The sequence below is a fragment of the Ictidomys tridecemlineatus genome, unplaced genomic scaffold, assembly GCF_052094955.1.
Source record: "Ictidomys tridecemlineatus isolate mIctTri1 unplaced genomic scaffold, mIctTri1.hap1 Scaffold_143, whole genome shotgun sequence".
NCBI lineage: Eukaryota > Metazoa > Chordata > Mammalia > Rodentia > Sciuridae > Ictidomys > Ictidomys tridecemlineatus.
In genome coordinates, this window is record NW_027521268.1 from 434031 (window position 1) to 458964 (window position 24934).

At 45.6% G+C, this 24934-nt stretch overlaps 1 pseudogene; it reads left to right on the plus strand.

Moving 5' to 3' along the window:
* The first annotated feature begins 11037 nt into the window (after positions 1 to 11037).
* LOC144372666 (transcription factor JunD-like) lies at positions 11038 to 22001 on the plus strand (annotated as a pseudogene).
* Positions 22002 to 24934: the final 2933 nt, after the last annotated feature.

The following is a 24934-nucleotide window of genomic DNA, read 5'->3' on the forward strand; positions in this document are numbered from 1 at the left end:
ACTTGTGTACAATGAGTTAAAATGCATTCTGCTGTCATGTTCTAATAGTAAAAACAAATTAAAAATTAAAAACAAGAAAATAACTATTGTTGTTCCAAAGAAAAAAATGGGAAGGTAAAACTCTAAAGAATGTTTATGCAGTCTTAACTAATCTGAAGAAATAAAGGGATATTTTAGTATTCCCCTACCCAAGAAAGAAAGACAATAAAGCATATTCATACATTCCTCTAAACTTTAAAGCAAATTTATAAATAAGTTTTAATGTGGGCTTAATACAAAATACCCTATTATGACACTTCTACTTTCTCTGAATCTTAACCAATTCCACATGTTCCTGTCAGCAAATTAAACTTTTGACTTATGGTAATAGCCAAAATTCTTTTAAGTCTGCTTTTTATCCCTGAATCCCTTCCACCTATCAAGCCCATTTTAATTATTATTCACCATTACTGAAAAAAATCACATAAAATCATCATCACTATTTTCATAGTATGCTCCATGTCATACCACCAGGCCTAGAGAATCCATCTAAATCAGACCTACAACAAAATTATTTTTCAATTAGTAATGTAATCTGAAATTATCTCTCCATATGCGAACCCCTTCCAAAATAGTATGTCTTGTAGCTGCATAACCACTAATTATAAAAAAAGAAAAATCACTAAGTATATGTTCAGCTAATTTAGTTGAACCATATAAAGAAAACCAAAAGACAGGCTATTTAGTTTTGGGAACCATGGACATGGGCACCTCACACTATTGGCTTCTGTTACAAGAGGGTACACTAAACACCATGTCTATTCCATGGCATTTGAAACAGAAAGTAGTTGATTTTTTTTGTATGTAGCCACAACAATTCTGCCTGCATGTATGTATACTTTCTACATTCCTAATCCTACCTTCTGAAAAGTACATACTTACGCATGAACTCTTTCTGAAGCAAATAGAAGGGTAATGTTGAAAACACAGGAACTGGTGATGAATGGTTCAAGGAATATAATGATCTCAAAATATGTAATTATTTGGACTACATAATTAGGAACCAAGATATTTTTTCCCAATAGTAACCCTGAAGAAAGGCAAAAACAGGGTAAGGCATAGATTAATTGTCTTGTTGGAACTCACAAGTCCAGGGTAAAAGGAAAGGCCTGTGCAAAGCACACAGGAAAATAATTAGAGTGCTTAACAACAAAATTTCTCTGAAGAAAACATTTTTCTCCCAAGTTATCCTTCCATTCACATTGCAAACATGATCAGTGGCATGAGGTAGGGGCACATATCTTCACAGATTTCTAACAGGTTCATACAACACTTGTATACAAATGAAGGTTTTCATGTTTGATATCTGTCCATATGGATGCAATACCCAGATGCCTGCTTTCTCTTCACTTCCAACCTACATGCAAGAAGAGCTGCACATATGCATGAGCATGTAGATCAAGGTCACAATTCCAACTTGCACCCAACTAAGTAGACAAGTGCAATCTGCTCCAGTAAATCTTCCCCTCAAAGCCTCTGCCCTTTAAAAACAAGTAGAATTTAGCCCTTTTGTAAGGAGGCTGTTCCTGTAGAGGATTCCAGAGGAGATTGTGCAACTCAGTAGCCATCACTAAGCCAGTATAGACTGGATGGGTGAGTAAAGAAGCACACCTTGGCTAAGTACCTTCAGCTACTTTATTTTAAGAGCAACATTTTACATCATTGATCCCTTAAGTTAATTTTAGGAAGCACCTCCTCTAGGAGGCTTGAGAAGGTGCGGTCACAAACACCCTATGAAATCAAACTAGGGCCATACCTGGCACTCTGTACACAAGCTTGCACATGATTACACACACACACACACACACACACACACACACACACACACACACACATATATATATATATGTATATATATATATAATACTAGAAGCTCTTCCAGGCTTGGTACCTTGGATCTGCATAAGAGAGAGAGAAAATCAAATGAAAGTATCCTGGGTGGGTTGACCTCAGCTTGCTCCTGGCCACTTCTCGCCTCATTCACTTCCCATTCCACCTGGGTGGCAATGTGGCATATCCCCCCATCAGTCCAGTTGCTCCAACGATCAAGCAGAGAGCTCTCTCCAGGTTCAAGCCTCACTCCAGCTCCAAATTGTCAGAATAACCTTTTGTGTTCCCTCCACAGTTCCTTCTTTTAACTCCTCTAGCAAAAACATTTTGTACTAGAGCAGAAAACATTTTACTATTTTAGCAAAAAGATAAGCCACGAAACCATGTCATCTGCTATTGCCACCTTCTTTGCTGAGTTCCAAGTGGCGAGAGCAGTCTTACCTGGCAGCTGAGCTCCAATGGACATCCCAAGCCAGTCCTTATGCCTTCCCAAAAGCTGGGGTCTTGTGGTTCACTGGTTCTTGGTCTTCTGTCTCTTGGTGGCTTTTAGGTAGCCGCTGACCTTAAGCTACATTCCCTGCCCAGAGCAGAACTTCTATTCTTTGCCTGTCTTCCCAGAAGTGGGATCCTGGATGGCACTGACTTCTCCTCTGTTGTTAACTCCTGGCTCCAAGTGCCCTCCACCCATGGTCAGATTCCACTGTGCATCATATGCTGCAGTGGCAGCCACACCTTCTCACATGGTAGCCCTCTGGGCTGTGAAGAGTCACCCCCAGCACTTCTGGTTCCCTGGCATGCTCTGGCCCTTTCTGGTCACCCCTTCACCCCACACACTTTTTTCCTTCTTCTTCCTTTCTCCTTGTTTTCAGATTCCCCTTTTCCAAAAGCAGACAGAAGACACTCCAAGTTGTAAGAGGGTGTGTCCCATCCCAAGAACTCTTCCTCTCCCACTCCACTTTCCCTCCTCCTCCTAGTGCTGCTGGCACTGATGTTATGCACAAGATTCCTGTTTGACACAAAGCCTTCCTGGCTTCTGAACATGCCCAGTTGCATTGCTGGCACTTTGATTGCCTTCTTGGTTTGGGTTTTCTGACTGACAGGGGAAGAGGAAGACAGTTGGGGGATCCTTGGTTCCTTTTAATCAAAGTTCATATTTTTGCTCACTCTAGCTGGAAAAAATGAAAAAGTTTTCTGTAAGAACATAACCATTATTTAAATTGTGCATTGCTGGTGGAAATGCAAATTGGTGCAAACACTCCAGAAAGCAGTATGAAAACTGCTCAGAAAACTTGGAATGAAAACACTATTTGACCCAGCTATCATTCTAATTTATGTCCAAGGGACTTAAAATCAACATACTACAGTGACAAGCCAAATAAATGTTTAGACCAGCTTAATTTACCATAGCTAAATTTTGGAACTAACATAGATGCTCTTCATCAGATAAATGAACAATAAATATATGATATATATTTACAATGGAATATTACTCAGCCTTTAAGAAGAATTAAAATATTATATCTGCAGGTTAATAGAAATGGAAGCTATCATACTGAGTAAATAATCCAAAACCAAAAAACCAAAGTCCCCTGGGTTCCATCCCCAAGACTGAAAAAAAAAAAAACACAGATGGTGGCTGTGGCTGAGAGGCCAGCAGAGCTGCAGAGGGCTGGTGGTTTTGGAAACAGAGAGGTCAATGCTAGTGGACAAGGCCCTGGAAGAGAGGAGGTCAGAGACCAGTTGGGTCATGGCCAAGTGGCCCGTGAGGCCGTCACCTTGTGATGGAGAGGAGGAAGGGTGAGGAGAGGCCCCAGGTGGCAGGAGCCAAGGGAAGGAGTATCGCCCACTGTAGCTGTGCCTCGTCCTGGATGGAGGGCTGCCTCTGGTCTCCCTAGGGCTCTCCGCTATTTTCTCAGCTCTTCCTTTGCCACTCAGTAGCAGCCACAGTGAGCAGGGCTGTCTACAAAGTCAAGTGGCAGACCAGGTTGTCCTGTGGGCTCTCACTTGGTGACTTTTCCTGAAAGAAGAAATCACGTGAAAACCACAATTGCAAATCCTAGGTTGCTTTCTAGTCCTTGGTAGGGACAGTGGTCATTTTGAAAGACATCTTCAGCATTAGAGTCTTGTCCCCAGTCCCCCAGCCCCCTGTACTGAAGACCAAACCCAGGGTCACTGGACCCCTGACAGGGACTTGCTGAGCTGCTTAGGGCCTTGCAAAGTAGCTGAGGCTGGCCTCCACCTTGCGATCCTCCTGACTCAGCCTCCCAAGTTGCTGGGATGACAGGCGTGGACCATTGCATCTGGCAGCCTTTCAGTTTGGACTAGTCACAGTCCCCTAGCAGGGACTAGGTCCCGTAGCATTAGTGGAGGCACAAGGGTGTTAGCAGATGATGATCCAGGGAGGTGGTGGGGCCTCCTGAGTTTCTGGTCTTAGTCATGGGCAAGCCTGATGGCCAGCTTGAGGGCTCTGTGGTGCCTTGGGGCTGACCACCTGCCCTCCCCCAGGTGCATCCGCACGGCCTTCAGCGCCTGTGCGTCGGGGCCTTCTTGGTCCTGAATGACTTCCTGGGCACCCTCAGTGGTGGGATCGGGATCCTGCTGGTGGTTACCATCATCTCCCAGTTCTTCAAGATATTTATCCAGGAGCAGAGCGAGGTGGACAGCATGAGGGACCTGCTTTTCTGAAAGCCATGCCTGCCCAAGGACAAGGGAGGATGCTGGGCGGTGCCTCGGAAGGCAGTGGTGGCCAGGGGCAGCGGTGCTGTGGTGCAAGGGGACATTGTCCACTGGGGCTCCTCTCCTCTTCTGGCTTTGGCCACTGCAGCCGTGACAGGGATGGGGAGCGCTGTCCCCATTTTCTGTCTGACTTTGGTTTTGGCCTCCCCTTCCCCTCCTCAGTGATGTGTGCAGCCACAGTAGTGTCCCTGGTCCCCACAAATGTGGCTTTTTGACTCTGTTTGGAAGCACAAAATCTTTGTGTATGGCCTTAGGGTGGTCGGGCATCGGGTCGAACCTCCTTTGGGGACATGGACAGCATCACCAGCATGTCCGCATTGTCACCAGTGGTGGCACTCTGGTTGCAGACTGTTCTGATGGGGGGCATTGGGTCCTCTGGGCTCAGGATGACACAGCTCCCTGCCCAGCCGTAGGTGGCTGCTCTCCCACTAAGGTTCCAGACAGGACTTATGCTGGGGCAGATCCAGGACTGCCATCCCTGCCACCTCGTGGACACCTCATGGCCAGGCAGGTTTGTCCTCATCTGGGGGAGGCCTGGGGTCACCACCTCCACCCTCACCTGGCCGAGTAAGGGGGGCTCAGGAGACCACCCCACCATGTCCAATTGTCCAGACTCCAGTCAGCCATGGTGTGTCCTCACTGTGCAGCTGCCCCCACCCCCTGCCCCTGGGAAGGGAGATCTTCTGTCTCTCCCTGTGTTTCTAGAATGTTCTGACTGCACTTAGGGACCAAATGCAAGTAAGGGGCCAGCTCTCTCTGCCTCCACCACATACTGCCTCCACCACACTAGGAGGCTGGGAGGGGAGCCTCAGGCTCAGGGCCTGAGCTCAGGGTCTGGGGCTTGGGGTTCCCCAGAAGGTGCTCTGGTGTCTGAGACAAAAAGACAATGACATCTGTGGTGAAAAGTGCGTAGACCATGGAGCTGGGGACCATCCTGGACATCTCAAGTCCCCTCTCAAATGCAGCTGCAGGTTCTCTCAGCAGTGTGCCCCTATTCTGCAGGGGCCCTGTAAAGGCTCAGTAGAGGTGGTACACTGTCCCCAGAGACCTGGAACAAGAACAGGGGGGACCTTGTTCCCGCCCAGGGCCCAGCACCTTCTCATATGTGGCTTTTTCTGGACCCCGTCCCCTGCAGGGCAACCCCACCACCAGCCACCTCCCAGCCCACAGGGGCCTCCACCATCCCTCTCCTGCACCTGTTAGAGGGCAGGGCCTCCCCAGGCCACCGCTGGGGACTACATGGCCTCTGGCATGCAGGCCCAGTCCCCAGTTCCCGGGCTGTGACTGGAGAGCGACAGACCTCAGAGTCTCTTGCATTCCTACTGGCCCTGTGTGGCCTAGGCTTACAGCCTGTGGGCAGTGATCACAGTGGTGGGCAAGGGCTGACCCAGCTTCCAGGAGACTGCCACTGTGGACGCCAAAATGGCATAAATGAGATATGGTGATTAAATTATAAATAAAGCCAACTTTTTACAAACTGCAGGGTCATGGTCTCGTTTCTGCTCAGGCTCATCCCCAGAGACACCGTTGGCCTTCTTCCTGCTGGGAGCATCCCCTTGTGCTCACGCCTGCCTCCCAACAACTTGGGAGGCTCAGGCAGGAGGATCATGAGTTGGAGGCAAGCCTCAAAAATTTAGTGAGGCTCTCAGCAACTCTTGAGACCCTGTCGTTAAATATAAAAAGGGCTGGGGTGGGCCTCCATGGTCCAGCATCCCTGGGGTTCAGTCCCTGACACAGGGAAAAACCAAAACCCCAAGTTAGGAACCTCCTTTCCGGTTAAGCACTGTGCCTTTTCTCTCTGCCCTGAGGACGTGTAGCTGTGCCTGGGGCCACTGCCAACCTGCCTCAGAGCAGAGCAAATGGAGCCCAGGGTCAGACAGAATGTTGGTATGTGTGTGGGGGGCGGGGTGGACTGAGGATCAGGCCCTACCTTCATCCACCCCCTCCATCATGTCTGCAGCGGGCTTCCAGTGGCTGGAAGAAAGTAAGGCCCAGGGCAGTAGGAGGCCAGGCAGCTGGGATGTCAAACTCCAGGCTCTGCCTACCCCAGGCCCCTGCCTGCACACCTACTGCGGGAGTCGCCTTCCTGGACGGCTTCCCCAGGGGCACCTAGCCACGGTTTGCTGCGATCCTGACGCAGAGTGGATGGCGCAGGAGTGGGCGTGTGGCCACGCCCCAGGGCCGGAAGTGGGCAGAGCCAGGACCACGCTGTGCCTGTGCAGTCGCTGGCCTCATGTCGCTTGGAGGCGGTGGCAGAGCCGCGGAGAACCGCGAGGAGGGCCCAGCGCTTCTCCGCTGCGGGTCGCCTGAGGCCCAGACGACCAGGCCGAGGTCCCCACCTCGTCCCCGCTTGGAGTTCTGCTCCTCAAATGAGGGCCAGGTTATCCCCAGCCCAGTGGCCAGCGCTGCGGCTGCGGGACGCCCCCGCCCCCGGCCCCAACCGGTATTGCTGGGCTTTGGGCAGCCGCAAGGCCGCTGGTTTTCAGGGAAGGTGCCCAGGGGACAGGTCACCTCAGGGGTCTCCCCGTTGCCTGGAGGAACTTACTATAGTAGGGCGGGGTGGCGGGAGCCCCAGGACCCTGGCAGCTTGTCACCATCACGTCCTGAGTGCGACAAGTTCCTGCTTAGGGTGAAGAGTGCAGGCGGCTGAAGGCCAGAGCTGCCCCTTGGCGGCCAAGCGCCTGTGCCTTGGGTGTGGGATTCGCCTCTGTGGTGGAAACCCCTGTGACATGTTCGGATGCCGAGGACTGAACCCAGGGGCGCTGACTACCGCGCCACGTCCCAGCCCTTTTCAATTTTTAAGACAGGGTCTCACTACATTTGGAGGCTGGCCTCGAATTTGTGATCCTCCAGTCTTAGCCTCCAGCCTGGGTTGACAGGCTCCTGGCTGGGATCTGGGGTTCTCCAATGGCTGGGGCAATGGGGAAAGGGCTCCACAAGGGACAAGGATCATGGCTGAGTCTCGGGCAGGCAGGGATGGAGTCGGCCTGCCTGGTTGTCACTGCGCTCCCGTCCCTGCCCCAGCCGAAGTCCCTTGGGTCCTTGGATGAGCCGGCAGGGGTTCCGAGCTCTAGGGGGTCCCCCTGCGTGTCCCCAGGCCCACAGCCTCCCTGCGTCCCACACACGGTCCCATGACGTCCCTCCCCACGGCCTCCGGTGTTCTGGTGTTTCACGCGCCAACCTGCCTGTGGGCGAAGTGATGGTGACCGCGACAGCAGGGGATGGAGCAGGCAATTGGCGGGCGCCCATGGGCCCATCTTATGATGCTGGCCCAGACGCTGTTGCACATGGATCTCACAGGGCGGGGGTCAACGCAGCTGGTTGCAGTGACAGCCGCACCTATTGCCAGGCCACACGCTGCTCCTTAATCACCAGGGGCCTGCCAGCCCTGGTGATGAGGGCAACAGAGGTCCCACCGGCGGCCTCCTACACCAGGCCAGTGGGCCACCTGCAGTCCACCAAGTGGGAGATGTCAGTTTGGTGAATCTCCCTGGGGAGGGGAACAAGGCACGGTGCTGACCCGATGGGCGTGCGGGAAGAAGGATGGCCTCTGCGCTCCATCCCAAGCTCTGCTTCCTGTGGCTTGGGACCGAGGGAGGCCACTGCTCCCTCCCCTTGGTGCAGCCCTGGGGCAGCAGCCCAGGGTCTTTCAACCAGTGGGGACACTGGGTGGAGCCAGTGACTTCCCCTGGTCTGATCCTAGGCTCTAGGGCCCTCCTCAGGCCTCTTATCCCCCAAATGGAGATTTTTCTTCTAAGCCCAGCATCTGGGAGGGGAGGGTGGAGCTGGCCAGCGGGGGTCTCCTTGTTGACAGACTGCCAAGTCCTCTTCCTGGAGGGACCCGGATTAGGGGCTCTTCTCAATCCGGACTACTTGGGTGGCTGATCACACATCTCCTCCCAGGTTCATGGGATATGGTCACACACTTCCAGTGATAGAAGACAGAGGTCCATATTACAGATGGGGAAACTGAGGCTCAATAACAGAAAGTAGCTGGGCTGCATTGCAAATACCTGTCATCCCAGCATTTTGGGAGGCTGAGGCATGAGGATTGAAAGTTGGAGGCCAGCCTCAGCAACTTAGAGAGGTCCTGAGAAACTCAGAAAGACTCTGGCTCTAAATAAAATGTAAAAAGGGCTGGGGACAGGGGTCAATGGGTAAGGGACCCTGGGTTCAGTCCCTGGTGCCAAAAAAAATGTGCCCTTCCTATTCTGGGTTCCCACTCCACAGGGGCCCCTGAGAGCAGGCAAGAAGCTGAGATTGATGGGTCACCCAATCCTGTGCTGGGAGGCACCCAAGAGCCTGGGCCCAGTTGTGACTGACTCAACCACTTCCAGGGACCACCGCCCCCTTCACCTAAACATCACAACCATTTTTAAGGCTTAAGCTGAAATGGCACAAAAAAATGGGGGTGCTGTCATTGCCGCTAGATGGCGTGTCAGCGCAATAAGTTGTGCCAAATCCCCTGCTCCCACCTGGGCTGTGTCCTGCCCATAATGGATGGAGACACTGCCCGCCTTTGGCTATGGGTCATTCATCAAAACTTCCTCTGGGAGATGAATGTGGTCATCAGGCCCTTCGGCAACCCCACCTGCCCACCCAGGGCCACCTCTGCCCAGAGCCAGTGGGCCACCTCCCCGACACCTGAGGACCAGGAATGAGAAGACTCCTCTGGTCACCAGGGCATCTCTGTCCCAACCAACAGCTGGGGCCTGCTGTCACTGAAGCCTCGGGCCTGTTCCTGGGAAAGGTTGGGGCCTGGGTCAGAGGAGGGGCCAGGACAAAACCTGCCCTTAGAGTTCAGATCTGAAGATCACAACCTCCAAATACCCAGAATTCAAGTGAGGCCAGTTCCACGCACCAAGGGAGGCTGTGAGGCCCAGGGAGCTCTGGGCTCTCATGGCCAGTCGGCTTCCATTTTTTTGGGGGGGGTATCAGGGATGGAACCCAGAGTCACTCAACCTCTGAGCCGCATTCTCAGCCCTATTTGGTCTCTCGCTGGGTTGCTTAGGGCCTGGCTAAATTGTTGAGGCTGGCCTCCAAATGCAATCCTCCTGCCTCAGCCTCCAGAGCTCCTGGGATGACAGGCCGGCCCCAATGCACACGCCTTCTTGGTACTTTTGACAACCATGTGAGGCCCTGGGTTCAATGCCCACGGCCAAAATGGGGGGAAACCTAGAATTTTAGAGCAGTTTTATATTTGCAGAGCAATGTGATGGTGGCAGTTTATTTCTGTGTGTCAACCATCATCCTTTGTAGTTAGCACCCAGGCACCACCTGCACCCACCACCTTCCATTTTACCTTATACCCCTTTATCTGTCCTAAAATCCCAGCCAGGGGCCTTGGTGTCCCATCTCTAGAGGCTTCTCTGGGCTGTGAACTTTTCTTTGATGGCCCTTGTTCTTGGTGACCTCAACAGTATGGGGGAGGACTGGTCAGGTGCTCTGCTCATGTGCCTCAGCTGAGCTCATGGCCTGATTGGGACCCTGGTTGTGGGGAGTCTACAGTACCCTTGTGTCTGCAGAGGTGCTTGCCGTGGATGCATCCAGGTGGCGTTGACTGCCAAATCCTGGCTGGGTCAAGAGGACACTTTGGACCCACACGGTCCCTCCTCTCCTGTCCACCTGTGGAGGGCAGTGTCCTGGGCTTGGTGGCTGCACATTTACCTAGTGACTTGGAACCCGCAGGTGGCCGAGCCCAGCCCCCTGTGTTGGCCAAGTTCCTCTGACGTCAGCCTGACTTGAGAACGTTACTGCGCACTGGGTGACAACATAGAACGACTCTCTCTGGTTGCTCAGGCACCAGAGCTTTCTGCTTATCCACCTGAGGCTGCATTTGACATGGCCTGTGATTCTGGCTCTCTGGGTCCTGGTCTCCTCCTCTATGTGACAACACTTAGAAGCACCCACAAAAGAGTCCAGTTCAGAAGGGGAGACATAAGTTGAAATTCCCCCAAACTGTCTGGGTCAGGAGGCTGAGGAAGGAGGATCACCAAGGTGGAGGCCAGTCTAGACCACATAGCTAGGCCCTGGGGCTGGGGCACAGCTCAGTGGCAGAGCGCTTGTTTGCTATGGCCAGGGCCCTGGATTTGAGCCGCAGGACCACAAAAAACAAATCCTAGCACCCTGCACCCCCCGGGGCTGTGCACACACATCTCAGGGTGACGGTGCTCTATGGGGCCTTGCTCTTCCCCAGGGGTGTGCACTGGGCAAAAACAGCATCCTCTGCAGGACCTGGCTGCAGGTCCTGAGGCTGAGCTTCCAGGGCAGCTGCTACAGATGGCCACTCTGTGGAAACACACCTGAGCTCTGTTCCAGACAGAGTCCAGAGTCAAAGGGGGGTGCGGGAGACACAACACAGACTAACACCCAGTGCAGGGCTCCGTCAGCAGGAGGGGGGCCCCAAAAGGCCAGTCAAGAAACAAAGTCGGTATGTGGTGGCCAAAGGTCAGGGGGAGGGACAGCAGGTCCCTTGGAAGGTCATGACAATGACAATGAGGTGCCTTGGAGGGTCATGACAATGTTTTAGAATTAAGGTGGGGGTATAAACTATGTTATGCATCAAAATCTTGTGGGCCACACACACTTAAAATGGGTGGATCATGTTCACAACTGCACCCCAGCAGAGCTGCCAGGAGCTCACCAGGGCCCAGCCTCTCTGGCCTCCTTGGGGCACTGTGCAAACAGGACCAGGGCTGGGGAGTCGCCTGGCCAAGATTCATAAGCCTCCTTCAAACTCAGACACTTCACAACCCCACACAACACACCTGAGGTCCTTCTGTCCCAATATCTCATCCCTGCGAGAAAACTGCCCAGAAGGACTTGGGTTTTGGGGGGCTGGGATACCAGGGATTGGACTCAGGGGCTCTCAACAACCAAGCCCCATCCCCAGCCCTGTTTGGCATTTTATTTAGAGTCAGGGTCTCACTGAGTTGCTTAGGGCCTCGCTTTGGCTGACGCTGGCTTTGAACTCGCGATCCTCCTGCCTCAGCCTCCTGAGCTGCTGGGATCAGAGGTGGGCACCACCTCTGTTTTGGAAGACAATTTTCCTCTTCTCCATTAGGCTCTTTTCTTCGAGAAGCTGGATGATGCAGACCTATGAATGGCTCAAATTTCCACTGTGTTCCTGTGTCCTCTCTCCTACATGGAATAGGGCAATTTTTCTCTTTTCCTCTCAGGCATTTTATACGATTGATTTTCCAGATGAACTGGCTCAAGGTGTAATTCCTGAGAAGGGCCACCTTCTCAGTACCTCATTAATCCAGGGTGGACAGGATGTGGTGAGGGATTAAAGAGAGAGAGACAGGTTGGAGAGTCAAGCTCTTGAGATTAAGGCCCCTTTAGGAAACAGAAAAATAGCCCTTGCAAGAAGTGACATTCTCATGATCTCCATAAAACAGTGACCAAGAAACCACCTCAGAGAATCAAAGAACCATCAAATTATAAAAGGGGGAAAGATGGAGACATTCTATGGTGGATGGAGAGTGGTCTAGAGATGAGAAACTGAGTCCCAGCGAGCTCAGAGGACTAACAAGGATCACCCAGCACCAGGGAACTCACAGTCACCCTGCCCCTCAGCCAGCACTGGACGCAGGACAACTGTTGAGCCTCTTTCTGAGCCTGAGGCCTTGATCTGGAAAACAAGAGAAATGAGATTCATGGTGCTTGCACACACAAGCACACAGCTGTGAGGAGCCACAGGTAAAATACCTCCCCAAGCCCGCAGCAGAGGACCTGGCCACGCAGCAGGGGACAGGTACAGAGCTAGTGTGAGTCAATCATAACACAGTGATGAGTAAAAACATTTTGAAAAAGAAAACAAAATTATGTCCAATTTGACTTTTTGGGGAGGTGAGGGGGTAGTGTTGGGAATTGAACCGAGGGGTGACTTATACTTGAGGCCCATCCCTAGACCCATTTTGTATTTTATTTAGAGACAGGCTCTCCCTGAGCTGCTCAGGCCTTGATTAAGTTGATGAGGCTGGCCTCCACCTTGTGATCCTCCTGCCTCAGCCTCCTGAGCAGCTGGGATGACAGACATGCTCCACTGTGCCTGGCTGGCCAATGGTCATCATGTGGGGGACAAGGTGGCAGAAGCAATTTCTTGACTTAACTACACAACTCCCAGGAACAATGAGCAAAGGAAGAGCTACCTCGTGAATGGACCTATGTCCAAGCCCTCTACAAGGTGTCCCTTTATACTACACGGTGTTATCCTGAGTGTCCCATGTGGCATCAACAGTGCAGAGGCCAAGGAAAGGAGGACACAGAGGTCACACCACATGCCTGGTGCCACAGTGATGAGGACAGGGCTCAGGATGGATTTTTTTTTGAGCTGTTTGGTTCCCTTGGCTGTCTTGAGCCCTATGATCACATGGCTGATGGTCTTGCCATAGCCGCCCATGGAGTTCTTGGTCTCACATGGCATGAGCTTGGTCACCTCCCCCTTGTAGACATCCTTGGCCTCCTTTATCTGCAGCCCTGGGAGGGACAGCCAATGGGAAAATGGTGAGAAGTGGGACCATCCTTCTCTCCACATCCATCTCCTCCCCACCAACAACCTTCTTACGTCAAACTGCCACAGCACAAGAACTGACAAGTCACCTTACAGTGCAACCCGGAGACACCATTATGAGTGGAGAGCAACACTACAGGTAGTGGTGGCCCATGCCTGTCATCTCAGCTCGGGAGGCCGAGGCAGGAGGACCGCAAGCTGGAGGCCAGCCTCAGCAGTCCAGTGAGACCCTGAGCAACTCAGTAAGACCCTGTCTCCAAATAAATTCAAAAAAGGGCTGGGAGGTGGCTCCATGGTTAGGTGCCCCAGGTTCAATCCCTGCTGTCCCTCCAAAGAAGAAGAAGAAGAAGAAGAAGAAGAAGAAGAAGAAGAAGAAGAAGAAGAAGAAGAAGAGATGAGGGTCACTGCTCTCCTGACAAAAGGGGAGGCCACAGAGGACTTCTGCTGTGCTGGCAGGCGGCCATCAGGCTCCCTGTGAGCGGATATGGAAATGTCCCAAAGGCAGAGACACATGTCCCTCTGAACAGCATCCCTGCCTCCCTCCACCTAATACTGAAGGGGCGACCAATACCCTTCCATTCAAATAGGATCAATAATTGGTTAAGAATGGCTCCATATTTGTCCAGCTTTCTCCAATTAAAAACTCATGGAAGGGGCTGGGCTGGAGATGAGGCTCAATGTTGGAGCACTCACCTGGCATGTACAGGGCCCTGGGTTTCATCCTCAGTGCCAGATAATAATAAATAAATAAAACAAAGATATTGTGTCCAATACACAACTACAACTAAAAAATATGATATTGTTAAAAAAAAAAAACTCATCTAAGAAAGCCACATATACCTACCCTTTCCTATGGAGCTCTATATATCTCACTGATCTTTTCATAGTCTCTCACCTTGAAAGTCTAACTTGTATTTTTTTAATATTTTAATATTATCAGGCCTCCTAGCTTATCAATCAATACCAACCAAGATGCATCCCAGACCTTTATGTTGTTTATTTTTGAACAGGGTCATATTATTTATATTTATTTTTAATTTTTTTTCTTCAAAAGAAGTTTAATTTTGTTCCAGCCCTAAATTAGGGGAAGAACTTAAATCTTAAAAAAGCAGCTTTTAAGTCCCTTGATATGAGGATTTGTGGCCACTTAGCAGAACTTGTCCCCATAGATATGATTGTCAATAGAATATGTATTGTATAACATGATGGCATGACTTTATAACAGGAATAAAAGTGGTTTAACCTGATTTATTTATTTATAATTATATATTTTATAATATTTAAAGTATGTATAATTGTATACTTATAAAGCAATAATTTTGAATACATATATCTCTCTGTGTCCCTCTTTCACACATAGATGATTATAATATTGTCTTTAGGATAAGCAGGTTTGGGGGATGGATTGGTGTGAGTGTAATGTTGAAAAGATCAAGGACAATTGCTGATTTTTTTACTTGAGCCCCCTAGGGTAGTTGCTGATAAACAATCCTGTATGGAGCAGAAAACCACATGAGGCAGGGAAAAGAGTGTTGGTCTTGAAGAAGGCTTTTGTGTTGATGTTTGTGATTTCTCCTTGATATCCATATAAACATGTCTGAAGGTGAGAGGAGAGGACTGGGAAGAAAATTAATATTTGGAAAGCAGGGGAATGTGAATAATACTGAAATGAGACTGAGTATGACCTTGGGTGTAGGTGAAGATGTAGAAGTACAGGGAGCATTTCTCTGAGCTGGGAACATACCTATATTTAGCCATGGAGAAGAAAATTATTTGAAGGAGACAGAGAGTGAGGGCATCCAGTTAAGAAAATTGAAAACCAGGAAAATGTAAATTTTCTGGAACATGAATTTCTGGAACAGGTGATTTTAAAAAGAAAGGCAGAACCTCTTGTTCTAAAAACTACTAAAATGTGAACCACAGGGTGACAAAGGAGGGACCTTGAGGTTTGGTGCCATAGGGGTTTCTGATGATATCAGTGGAACCTCTGTCCTCAGGTGGTGGGAACTGAAGCCAAATAGAAGATTTATGGGAAAATTAAGGTCAGCATAGTGAAGGCAATAGCTGGAGATCATTTTTCTGATTGTGTACAGTGAGATAAAGGGAGACTCAGCCAGGTGTTAACATTTATGTTCTCGGAGATGTAGGGAGAGTTCATTCCTGCAAATGCTTGTTTGTGGCTGCAGAAATCTTTTTTCTATTACCATGTTTATCACCTACACACTAGAGTTGATTTTTTAGAAGTAATATGGAAGCCCAATACTAATTTCTGGAGAGTACGAAGGGTGCTAGGGCAGGACAATCAATGAAAGTAGAAGATAGATAATTAGATATGATCACTGTGTACCATGCATTTGGAAATATTATGCTCAATTCCATTAACATGTGCAATAAATATTTGTTAATTAAAAACAAATTAAAACTAATTATTCTATTTGATCACCTGAAAGGTAGGCACTCAACACTGAGGGAGAGAATATCCTTATGGTTTATTTCCTGCTCACGAAACGGATCATTGGTAGTAACCTATAAAGAAAACTGATTAAATAATTCTGGAAGGAATAGTATGGATTGGTAGTGCCTTGTTGTCACAGCATGATGAGGTTATCTGATGGTCGCTGAAATATTTGAAGCGCTACAGTCCACCCATTGTCAAGGTAGTTTGTGCCAGGTTCATGCTTTGGGAATGTAATATTTTCCCTTATTCTTTCACTATTTGTTGCAATCAAGTCACTGAATCTGCTCACCCATAAAATGGCAAAGATACTAAGCTCCACATGCAGGAGGGGATGCTATTCTCCTGAATTGTTTTGAATTCTTGTATATAAAAGGTTTGTTTGTTTCCATCACTTTTTATCAATGTAGTCAATTATGTTTTCTCAGAAAATATACATTCATTTGTTGCTTTCACTTATAATTTACTGTTAAAGGTTTTTATTTTATTGCTCATATTTTTTCAGCTTTCACTCTTTCAGGATCTTTTGCTTTAGTTCTTTTGTCATTTGTCAGGAATTCACATGTTGGACACCTTAGGAGACCCTCCTCCTACTCTTCATTCTCTTCCTTCTTCATATGTTAAGGCTCATTTTTTAAATTTATCTTTCCAGATCCTAGAATAATCACTTTCTCCAGGGAAATATATATCTTTTTACTGGTATTTTTAGGGCAACTTGTGTAATTTGTCAGGCCCAATGCAAAATGAAAACTTAGATTCCCTGTCTAAAAGCAGGTGACCTCTACCATTGACATCATGCCACAGAAATCTATTTCTTTCTTCTGTGATCTCTTCACATGTCATGGTGCATTTTGTCTTTTAATTGTCCTGCTTACTACAGAATTTTAAATTATTAGCAAGATTTCTAACATTTATCTCTTTGTATGCTATATCAATTCTAAATGCAAACTTATGAGCAAGTCTCATTGGAGAGCTTACACATCCATGTTGTGTTCATTAATACCAAAGCAGTGAATATGTTACACAGAACCAGTGCAATTGTTTTTACTACACCTTGATAACTGTGAACAATTTCTCCAGTTGGTTTGTTAAGGAGTTTGAAAGAGCTGTAATAAAAGTGACTGTGGATTACCCTGCTTTCCCTATTCCTTCATATCCTCAGCTGGAAAGGTGGGCTAACACAGTGAAGTACCTTGAGTGACAAGGCTGTCTTTCTGTATTTGAATTTAATTCTGGTTGGACATTAATGTGTGGCCTACCTGGGTTTCATCATGCTCCCCTTTTTTTACTTATTTTTGGATAGGACATGGTCACATTGTACCCAACTCTCTCTTAGCTCCCATATTTCCTTGGCCCACTGGAATTTGTGATAATGGCAATGAAAACTCAGTGTACATGAGGTGGTCAAATGCAGTATACCTGTAGGTTACATTTGTGTGCTGTTTTTATACCTTTGGTCTATTGCCTTCTTGGAATTTACTTTTGAAAAATAAGTAGTAAGATAAAATCAATAACAATTATGAAAGCAACAGCAGAATATTTAATCAAGAACAGGTCCACTTTGAGCAGGAATTCTGACGGTGTAGAAACAGCATCATGGGGCTAGTCCTCCTTTCCCTGCCTTCTGCCTCCTACTCTCTCTCTCCATCACCCTTCCCTCCCTCAGTTCCTTGTATCCTACCTTCCTCCCTTTCACAATAGTAAGAACACTAAGTAGGATATATGTACTCTGAAAACATATAAGTGAACATTATATTATTATAAAGTGTATGTACAGAATTATGCTGCAAATATCTAAAAGTTGTTTATCTTATGCAATTAAAATTTTATATCCATTGAAGAGCATCACCCCATTTTACCCTAACCACATTTCTTTGCAAACAACATGCTACTCTCTGTTTATGTTTATATAGTGAAACTAGAGGTTGAACCCACAGCACTTAATTAATGAGCCATTTCCTCAGAGATTTATTTATTTGTTTGTTTGTTTATTTTAATTTACAGTCAGGGTCTCACTCAGTTGCTTAGGGTCTGGCTAATGTGATGAGGCTGGTTTTAAACTTGTGTTTCTCCCATGTCAGCTTCTCAAATCACTGGTATTCAAGGTATGTCCCACTGTACCAAGCTCACTTAATGGTTTTTCATAGGAATTTTTTGGTGTTTCAGATTTTACACTCTTCTCAGGTAATGTGTAAGTCATTTCTCTCATTCCAACAGTTGAATGTTTTCACTGTTCATGCTTTACTGTGCTGTGCAAAAACTTTTGGTTTAATGGAATTATACTTGTCTGTTTATGGTTCTGTTCCCTGTCTTTTTATTGTCATAGCCAAAGGACCCTTACCTAGATCAATGTTGTAAAGTGTTTCTTCTGTGGGTTTTTTTTGTATATTTTGCTCACAAACTTATGCTCTTCTTTCTTTTTTAATATTTTAGATTGAAAAATAGCAACTTCATCTGCTTGTGTTGTATAGCGTGATATTTTAACATATATAACACTGTGTAGAGATCATATTTGTCACCTTAGTAGGATGGGAAGAGATTGGTAAATGGGACCCCAGTACTTTCTTCCAGGAATTTTACAGGTTCACCTCTCACTGTTATAGTTTCTCCTCTTTGAGTTGATGTTTTGATATGATGTAAGATAAGTTTTGGTTTTCCTTCTTCCCCGTGCAGATATTGAGTGTCCTCAGCACCATCTTTTAAAGAGACTAACTATCCTTTATTCATTCTGTATTATTGGCCCCCTTCTCAAAGATGAGTGTGCAGTGAATGTCTGGGCTTATCCTTGTTCTTTTTTCTGTGCATTGGTGTGTATGTTGCTTTCTATTTCAGTAAAAGAGTGTTTTAATTCTTGTATTTTGTAATTTGTTTGATTCTATTTTTTGACATTTGTTAAAATTAGTTATACATAACAGTATAATGCATTGACACAGCATACATAAATGGAGTATAATTTCACATTTTTCTTTTTGTACATGATGCAGAATTACACCAGTCATGTAATTGTATAAGTGTGCAGGGTAATAATATCTGATCCATTTCATGATCCTTCAAAACTGCATACCTCTTTTTAATTTGAATTCATCTCATTTATTGATTCCTAATTTTACTGTTTGTGTTTTAGGAGTCTTGTTCAAGAAGTCAGGTTCTAAGCTAACAGATGAGGATGTGGACCTTCTTTTTTTTCTGTTAGGCACAGGGTCTCCATTCTCATGTCTAAATCTTTGATCTACTTTGAGTTGATTTTTGAGCACAATAAGAGATAGAAGTTTAATTTCATCTTTCTACATAGGGATTTCCAGTTTTCCCAGCACCAATTGTTGAAGAGGCTTTCTTTTCTCCAATTTATGTTTTTGTCACCTTTGTCTAGTATGGATTGGTCTACATATCTTTTGGTACTTTTTTCTCCTTTTTTACTATGTCTCTGTAGTATAGTTTAAGGTCTAGTATTGTGGTGCCTTCTGATTCACTCAGTTTGTTGAGAATTGCTTTGGCTATTGTGGCTCTCCTATTTTTTCAAATTAATTTCATGATTGCTTTTTCTACTTTTATAAAGAATGTCATTGGGAGATTAAAATGAATTGCATTGAATATCTATAACTATTTTGTTACTATCACCATTTTGTCTATGATCATTCTGCCTATCCGAGAGCATGGAACATCTTTACATATTCTAAGATCTTCAATTTCTATCTTTAGTGTTCTGTGGTTTTCATTGTAGAGGTTTTTTACTTCTTTTTTAGATTGATTCCCAAGAATTTTATTTTATTCTTTCTTTTTCTTTTTGAGGCCATTGTTTATGGGGTGATTTTCCTAATTTGTTTTTACACTGGATTCATTGCTTGATTATAGAAATTCATTTTGTTTCTGAGAGTTTATTTTATATTCTACTATTATACTGAATTTATTAGTCAAGAAAGTTTTCAGGTGATTTTTTTTTGGATTTTCTAAATATAGAAGCTGTCAGTAGCAAATAGTGATAGTTTGATTTTCTGTTTTTCTATTCATTATCTTTAATTCTTTCTTCTAATTGTTTTGTATAGAGCTTCAAGAATGATGTTGAATAAAAGTGGCAAAAAAGGCATTCTTTTCCTTTTTGTTTTTTGAATTTTAGAGGGAATGCTTTAATTTTTTCTCCCTTAAGAATAATGTTTCTGAGGAGCCCCCAGAGAAGGGCCAGGCACAGAGCCCACCGGCAGGATGGGTGCAGGGCTGACTGTGCAGGGGAGGGGGTGGGAGACCCAGGACAGAGGCCCTGGCCACCCTCCCCCACCGGAGCCAGCCAGCGGGTCAGCAGAGGGTGGAAACACTCTTCTATGGTGATGAGGCACTGAGAAGCCTGGGCAATGGCAGGGGCAGCAACTTTGTGTCTCTGGCCCACTTGTCTCTGAGGCACCAACAGGGGCGGCAGGCAGCGTGGTGAAGAATGATACCCTGAAGCTGGGCCTGAGGGAACAGGTGGCAGCAGCGCCAACTCTGGCCTCCCTGTCCACAAACTGCACCCCTAACAGGTGCTCCCGGACAGCTTGCTCTCCATCCCGACCTGAGGCTGCTCAAGCTCGCCTCTCCTGAGCTCCAGTGCCTCATCATCCAGACCAATGGGCTGGTTACCACTACACCAAGGAGCACACAGTTCCTCTACCCCAAGGTGTTGGCCAGCAAGGAGCAGGAGTTCACCAAGGACTTTGTCAAGGTCCTGGAGGATTTGAAAAAGCAGCACCAGCTTGGCGAGGGTGCAGCCCCACTGCTGCTGCTGCTGCTGCAGCCTTCGCAGGAGGACCCTCTGTCAGACATCAGGGCGCCACACCCTCACCCCCCAGCTGACATCGGTCTTCAGGAACCTGAGCAGCTACAGGGTGGGGCCGGGGGTGCTGCAAATGTCCCCTTCACCTTCCAGCCTCTTCCCTTCTCACTGTCGCTGACCCCCCCTACCCCCTCCCCGCCCCCGCACTGGGGCCGCCATGCCTAGCTGTGCTCAAGGATGAGCCACAGATGGTGCCCGACTTGCCCAGCTTCAGCGAGAGCCTGCAGATACCGCTCATCAACATGTACACATAGTAATGCAACCAGGCTGAGCGCAAGCAGCTGCTCAACCGCTTTGAAGGCTCCAAGTTCCCCAAGGGCAAACTGGAGCATCTCTCGCCTGGAGGAGAAAGTGAAGAGCTCAGGAGCCAGAACATGAGCCGGCGTCCACCAAGAGCCTGCTGACAGAGCAAGTGGCACAGCTCAAGCAGAAAGTCCTCAGCCATATCAACAGTGGCTGCAGCTGTTGGCACAGTACCGGGTGCCCGTGTACAGAGCCCAAGTACTGGGTGCATGCGCGGCCCCCATCCTTGAGGGGCAGGCTCACAGAGGAGGGGGATGGTGTGAGCGCCCTGGACTTGGGGAGGGTGGTGCAGCCCTGACGACCACCTCCGCGAGGGTGCCCAGGGCTTGGAGAGGGCCCGGTCTCCAGGGATATCCCCATGGGTGCCCAGAACTCGGAGAGGGAGCCCTAGACTTGACAAGCTGGACCTCCTGCTCCTTTAGAGGGGTGAAGCCCATGACCCACTCCCCATGCTGCCTCTGTTCCCCGCGCTGCTGCCAGGTGTTGCACAAACACGCAGGCCGCCCCTTCCTACACACCGCTGCAGAAGGGGTCTCTATGGGGCACAGTCTCCAGCCTGCCTTTTCTTTTTCTGTTTTGCCTTTGGAAAAGAGAAGAACAGAGTGTTCGATTCTGCCCCATTTATGTTTCTATTCGGGAACAAATGGTTGTGTGTCCCTGTGTGTTTCCTTGTGTTGTGTTTTTTTTTTTTAAAGAAATGGGAAGAAGAAAAAAATTAAGCCTTTTCCTTTTGTCCTTCCAACACTCCTCCTCCCTGCCCTTTTTGTTCTTTGTTTTTGTTTTGCTAGGAGTCCACATTCCTGTTTGTAATCCTTTGTTCCCCGTTTTCTGTTTTCAGTAAAGTCTCCTTACTCCAAGAAGGAGGAGGAGGAGGAGGAGGAGGAGGAGGAGGAGGAGGAGGAGGGGGAGGAGGAGGAGGAGGAGGAGGAGGAGAATATTTTCCATGTGTTTACCATAGATAGCTTTTATAGTGCTAAGACGTATTTCTATTATACATAGTTTTCTAGTGTTTTGACCATGTATTTAGTCAAATGTTTTTCTGCATTTATTGAGATAATTTTTTGATTCTTGTCTTTACATCTATATAATTTAAAAATATGTTTATTGATTTCCATGTGTTGAACCAACCCTGCATCCCTGGGACAAAGCCCACTGATCATGTTATACTATCTTTTAATATGATTTTTTATACTGTTTGCCATAATTTTATTGCGAATTATTACATCTGTGTTCATCAGGAATACTGGTCTGAAATGTTCTTTCCTTGATGTGTCTTTGTCTGGTTTTTGCATCAGGTTGATATTAGTTTCATAGAATGAGGTTAGAAGGTCTTTTATATTTTCTATTTCAAAAAATAATTTTAGAAGAATTAGTGTTCATTCTTTTTTCAACTTCTTGTAGAACTGGGCTGAGAATTCCTCTGATCCTGCGTTTTTCTTAGTTGTTAGGCCTGTGATAATCCCTGGCTTGTGAGAATTAATGTAATATACTCAAGACTTCATACTTACAGGAGAAATGCCTACTTTAGCAAATGTTAGTCCTCAAATAACAATATTTTTTAAACAATTTTTTGTTTTCCCAAGGAGAGGACTGACATCTCCAAGACTCCTTTCTTTAAACATGTATGTGTATGTGTGTGTGTGTATCCAGTGTTTTGTGATCACTTGGTAAAACTACATTAAATGACACAGCCATAATGTCAATTTGGGTACTTTACTCAAGCTTTTTAGCCCACATCTTAAATTTTTGATCCATAAAACACTTTTAGCGATAATTTCTATCAGAGTCTCTACGTGGAAGTATGGAATAATGAGATAAAATATTTTAACACCCTAACTCTCCAATATTATAAAATTTATTTCTAATTGAATTTAATGTTATTCATACTTTACATAATTCTCCTGAAATAAATATAAGAAACTTTGAAATAAACAAAACACAAGGAGATCAGTCAAGGGAAGTGACAAAGCCCCCATGAGAGCAGGATGAAGAGTATAAAATACTTCTGAATTAAAATCTAAGTTCCATGAAAAGTTGAATCAACATTTTTCATGTGTGTGTATTGAGATAATTACTACACTAAGATATTTAGGTGTTTGTAGAGTAGGAGTATATAAGATACTATTGCAGTGTTAAGAAATAGGGAAATAAGAGGAGCTCTATCATAAACATCATGCTGAATTTAGCTGAAAACCCAAATGTGAAGCCTAGAGATGTTTTGTAGAAAGCAACAAAGTTAAGCAAATGATAATCAGTTTTCTTGCTGCTCAGTACAGACTAGAAGGTAATAGTTTACACACATATTTGTAACAAATTCAATAAAATGTTTCATTTTAAGATAAACTAATAATCCAGGTTATGGTAGAAGTAAATGTCAAGTTCAACTTGTTCAACTGTCTTTAATACATCTATAACTAAGAAGAAAAAGTGACTATTTTCCATGAATAAACTCAATAATAACAGAAAGTTTTCTCAGATAAATGGCTACACTTTGAATAATGTTGCAATATTCATTAACTCTGGTGCTTCTTACAGAATAGTCTCTCAGTTCCTGAAAGACTCATGGGTACAAAGAAATATGTGCCCAGGGCTTATAGTCTTCTTCAAGAAAAATTTTATTTTTTCCCCCAAGATTTGGCCATCCTGACATCAATGTGTGGATTCAGATATTTGGGGAAAAGCTGTACTCTGAGGATCCAGTTATCTTTTTCTTTTAAAATTACAAAAATTTCTGTAGAAAATGCTTACTTTACTCGAACACCCAAAGTCTGTTGTCATTCTTTGAAAGAATTTAAATTGTCTTTGAAGAGCATTTTTTTTTCTTGAAAGTTTTCAATGAACAAAATCATCCTTTGATATTTGGGTGAAAAATCAGTGAAAATTTGTTTGAAAGTTTGAATACTTCTCAGAAAAAGATAAAATACCTTTCTCTAAATTATTATAAACTGCTCATATTACAGAAAAGTCACTAAGTCATTTGGTTTTTATAGATATTTTCTTTTTTGTTGTTGTTGTTCTTTGTTTTTGGTTGTGTTCCTCGAAAAACAATGTAAGGCCTTTCATTAGACCCCAGAAATGTATGGCTTGTTGTGTAAGAAAATAAATTAAACAAACAATCAAACAAAAAAAAAACCCTAATGTTTTATGTGAGTGTGTATACTCTTAAAATATATTTTTCAGGTTTTTCAACTAAAACCAGTACAGAGTAATGACACCTAATATAAATGGATATCCCTTCCATAGAGCTTTATTTTCCAAATGACTAGTTTGTGAGAAGTAAATATGATGACTGAACTGAGACATCTTCTCTTAGAAAGAAATCAAGGAATGGATGGAGAGTGAGAGGCAAAAAAAAAAAAATAAAATAAAATGAGGAAGGAAGAAAATAGAGAAGAGAGGAAAGGAAGAAAGACATCTGACTTTTTTTTCATTTGGGATTGAAAACAGGTTAAACAACTTCTTCCTGAGGGAGCCAGTTTTCCTTCCAATCACCCCCTTTCCATTATAGTACATCTTCTAATTCTCTCACACTCATCATGTTGAATATATAGCAGATATACATTGTGATTATGAACTAATCTGTGCTTGAAAATAATTTCTTCAGCCACTGTACAGTCCAGCTTAGCAATGGGCAGGTAGTTTAAGAACTGTGAAAAAAAAAGAACTGTGGATGCCAATCATGCCGGATTTTCTCTTTCCCATTCTAGGAACCAAAATGAGAACCTCTTTTCTGTTAACCTTGGCTGAGAATGTAAGGGAAGGTCCTGATTCACCCTGATTATGTCCAACTATACTAAATATTGTTGTGAGCATAATGGAACTTGATCTGGACAGAAATGACTCACAGTCCCTGTTATCTGTTTTGGGTAGTTTAGTGTTAGTAACTACCAAAGCTCAGAAATGCAAGATCTACCTGAAAAGGGTTAATTAATTTAAAAAATGGATAAAGAATATGGAGATCTCAGTATTACCAAATGCCTACTATTTATCAGATCAATTGGACTGTGTTTCTCAGTAATATCACCCACAATTTATCTGGCCTTTAATGTGTATCAGCACACCTCTTTTCTTGGCCTGTTTTTATATCAACCAGAGTTTTGTTGAGTAAGAAAAAGAAAGTACTCTAATTTTATAGGTAGCATATTGGAAGTGAGGTATACTTTAAAAAAATCTCAGATAATTTTCACATGAATATGAGTGTAGTAAAATAAGTTTAGAACATCTTTTCCTTAGTATTCAAAGAATTACTACC